The sequence below is a fragment of the Balaenoptera physalus genome (genome assembly GCF_965194825.1).
Source record: "Balaenoptera physalus genome assembly, chromosome: 3".
In the NCBI taxonomy this organism is placed as follows: Eukaryota; Metazoa; Chordata; class Mammalia; order Artiodactyla; family Balaenopteridae; genus Balaenoptera; species Balaenoptera physalus.
The window spans coordinates 177,616,547-177,620,570 of record NC_138890.1 but is presented as its reverse complement, the minus strand read 5'-3'; the positions used below and the strand labels follow the sequence as shown (position 1 = coordinate 177,620,570).

The window sequence follows — 4,024 nt, the reverse complement described above, 5'->3', positions numbered from 1 at the left end:
ATTCCTACCTTAAGCCAGCTCCCATCGCTCTCACCAAGGTCCTGGCAGTCGCTTCCTGACTGTTCTTCCTGCCTCAGGCAGCTGTGGTGTCCACACTGCAGCCAGGTGAGATGTTTGGAATGTATCCGATAATGTTGCTTCCTCTCCAAACTCTCTCCACGGTGGTTTCCCACAACACTCAGAATAAAACAAAACTCATCACTATGACTTACTTATCCCTTCAGCCTTTCCAGCCTTGTCTCCTTCGCACGTGCGTGCCCTCATTCACCGTGCTCCTGGGTACACGGCTTTCCTGCTGTCCCTCAAGCACACCAGATCTATTCCCGCCTCAGGGCCTTTACACAGGTGGCTCCTTCTGCCTGGAAATCACAAGCAGCTCCCTCCCCCCCTTTCTTCTGGTCCCTGAACAGTCTTCTCTGGCTTGACCATCTGCCTTATTCAGAGGTATTTCTCTGTTCATTGGTTTATTCTCTCTCTCCATTGGAATGTCAGATCCCCAAGGGGCCTGACAGGTGCCATGCAGTGACTGGCCAAAAGCAGGTGACCAATAAACACCTTCTGAATAAACTGAGCCATTTCAATAGTCCAAGTTTTGGGGAAAACTTCTTAGAAGACATCCCTGACTCTACAGATACACAGCAAAGAAAGAATCAGATCCTTAGAAATTGCGGCTGGAGACAGCACATGAGGACTCCTGGGCTGTCCCAGTGCAGGCCCAGCTTTGCCTACGTACAACAGAGGCACAACCCCTATGGGCCCCAAATCTCCGGCAAGAGTGCGCTCCCAGAGCTGCACCCTCCCCAGGCAGCCAGGCCACTCTTGTCCTCCCCTGACGTCAGCTCCTGGATCCTGGAGGGGCTGAACGGTCACAATGTCACCTGCTCCGGAAGCATGCCAGCATACCCCAGCTCCGGCCTGGCAGGTGCTCTGGGACCACAGAGATTTATGCAGTGCCTGTTTATGCGGAGGTTTATGTGGCCCCTGTTTCTGGAGCGTCATGGTTAGGTAAGGGGTGAGAAGAGGATGAGGCAGGGGGCCTCAGGGAGGTGCAGACAATGAGTAACACCCCAGCGCTGAGAGGGGGCTGAGTCTGCTTGGGCCAGTGGGAGGGGCTGGAGGTTCCAGGAAGCGGAGTAGAGGAGGGAGGCAAGGAGCCACCAGAGGGATTCAGAACACCGGTCCTGGGTGAGGGAGCAGAGCTCATCCCGCCACCCTTGGCTTCTTTCACCCTGTACCGGAAGCCACGCAGCTCCAGCACAACTGAACTTTCTCTCTAAATGAGGGCGTCTGTCCGCAGTGGGCGGACTGAGTCGGCGTCCCTGTTTCTAGTCAGGACACAGTACAAGACGAGACACCTGAGGGGCGGGGAGACACGCCCCCCCCCCCCCCACCGGGGACGGGTTCCTCTGAGAACCCGGCTGCAGCCCCAGCGCACAGCAAGTGCTCCACGAGCCAGAGCCCTACAGTCGCCTAGCGACAGGGAAGGCGTCTGTCTCCCCGGGGTGGGGCTGGAGGTGGGGGTACTTTCTTTCTGTAGGTTCTCCATAAACCCAGGCATTCCAGTTGCAGAGCCAGTGAGAGCCTGTTCAACTGTCCGTGCGCTGCGCCCGACTCCCCAAGGAGGGGAAGGTGGCCGCTCGCTCAGGCCCAGAGGCTCACGAGTTCTGTTTACCCGGCAGAGAGCGTCCCATAAGCCAGGGAGCTCGCTTGGCGGGAAGAGAAGGCCGGTCCTTCCACACCGGCGGAAATCGGTCCGCTCCACCTACACCAGTGGAAATCAGGGCCCGGTTATCTTCACTAGTCTGTCTACACCGTTGCGTGTCAGGTGTGAATCTATCTACACTGGGGGAAATCAAAATCCGATAGCGTTCACCAGCAGAAATCAGGGTCCAGTCTGTCTACACCCACGGAAATCGGGTGCAGCACCACCGCCACTGGTCTGAGAACAAAATGGTAGGTCCCCAGGCTCTGCGAGAACAAAAGTCACAGAGTTCCGCCCCCGCCCCCGCTCGGGGGAGGGAGGAGCTCGCCCCCAGTCTTCCGCCCCTGCGGGGTCTTCTCCCAGGTGAGGGTGCGGCCCGGGGCACCTACAAGGCCGCCCACACCCCGCGGCTGCGACGCCCCCAACCTGCCTCGCCCAGCAGCCTCCGGGGATGAGACCCCCTCCCGCCTTCGCCCCGGCGCCCCCGAGGGAGAAGCGCCCCTCCCCGTCCCCCGCGGCCCCAGGCCCCGCCCCTCCGCCCCACGGGTGAGGCGGGCAGGGGGCGCGGCCGGGAGGGTCCGCCCCTCGCCCGCCGCGCTTCCCACGCCCCGCGCGCTGGCGCTCCGAGCGCTGTCCTCTCCGCGGACGGGACAAAGGCGGCGCCACCATGGCTCTCAGCGCGGCGCTCGGCCGGGGCGACCGCGGCTCGGGCAACAAGGTAGGGGACGGCCGGCGGCCGTGGGGAGGGCCCTGAGGCCGCGGCTGCGGCAGCGGGAGGGAGCTTTCACTTTTCCCGGTCCCTTAAAAAGAGGGTTAGCAAACTTTTCCCTTAACCTCATGAATATTTATGAGGGAAGTATGCTTTTCAAGACAGATTTGCATCCCTGGCGTGTGAAGGGAGTGCAGGGGAGGGGGCTAGGACAAAAAGACGCTTGTGAAGTTGTCGCCAACAATGAGACTGTTCCTGAGTTATTCATTACCTCGAAACTGGTAGGACAAACCAATGAACTTTGTGCACGAAGACAAAGAACTTTTACTTAAAAAATACCAGGATAGACTTTCATATTGGAAAGGCAGTCGATTTAAAAAATGAACATTGCCTAGTAAGCAAGACAGTGATTTCAGGTCTACAGTAGTGTGGTGGAAGCTGTCTTGTATTTCTTCCTGTGATCTGCAAAAAGTGCGTCGGGTTTGTCTTTCCCTTTTTCCTGTGAACTAGATTACAGAGTGTTTTGGTACAGTAATTACACTCTACTCCTGTTACCCAACAGCATTTTCACTTTAAAAGTTTAGCTGGTACTTTCAGGTGTCTAATTAAGACTTAAAACACATAATTAAAAAATTAAGTTGAAGGTAGCTGAAACTGTGCATAATTAACAACTGAGCATCAGGTCAGCTTCAGCGTCCTGAGAAGAGATTTCAAAGTGGACAGAAGTGAGGCTTGGCCTCCTGACCCTAATCCTCCAACTCCCGGCTCTCTGCATCAGGAGGAACTCCAGAGGCCACCGTTTGCTCTCCGTGGACACCTTCAGACTCTAAGATGTTTCCATTCCTGGTGGAGCCACATCCCTGTACTGGAGGGCTGGGCGTCCCCCACGGAGATAATGCACCCATTTCTGCTTCTGAGGAGACACCCTGTGTTGATCTCACAGTTTGGGATCCAGTCTGCAAACAGGAACAGTGGTCTGGCTTGGGATCACAAGTGGACTTGTCCAGGTGGGCCACAGAGAACAGAGCCCTGACCTTTCCAGTGGACTGGGGGCCTGGGTGCAGGTGACCTGTGGTTTTATCCCGTTAGAGGGGCCCCTGTGTAGATCTAGTCTGAAATCGCCTTTGTGAAATGTGGACCTTTGTGTCTGTAGTTCATGAGCCTGGTCGTGGTCTCACCTGAATACTTTATTACTTGTAAAGCATCCCAAAAATGCTGGGCTAAGGAAATAAAGTCGGCCTGAATTTGCCCCGAGACTCTCTGGGATGTGTGTTCACAGGTTGTATCATCCAGGCAGACACAGGAGACCCCAGACTCCCAGATCACGGCATTTTTTTAATGAGAATCATTCAAGCCCAGTTCCCATGCCTCCCTCCTTCCAAACAGAACTAATGTGTCCTCTCTTTGTGCTCGAACAAAAATCAAGTCACGCAGAGCCATCCAGCCCTAACCGCCATCCTCCAGGACAGGGTACCCATCCTACAAATGGTGGAAAGCCAGGCTTCCGACGGGACCTGTGGCTCCCAGCCAAGAAGCAGCCTGGAAGCGGTGTCTTTCCTCTCCACGCGGCTGTGCCCAGGGGCACTGGTGCCTCTGCTCTGTATTTATCCTCT

General features: G+C 56.2%; 1 long non-coding RNA gene across 1 annotated transcript; it reads left to right on the top strand.

Moving 5' to 3' along the window:
• Positions 1–2,350: 2,350 nt before the first annotated feature.
• On the top strand, positions 2,351–3,659 carry LOC309658094. Its single transcript, XR_014262032.1, has 2 exons — positions 2,351–2,420; positions 3,094–3,659. It is a non-coding gene; the product is annotated as an uncharacterized lncRNA (long non-coding RNA).
• The last annotated feature ends 365 nt before the right edge of the window (positions 3,660–4,024 follow it).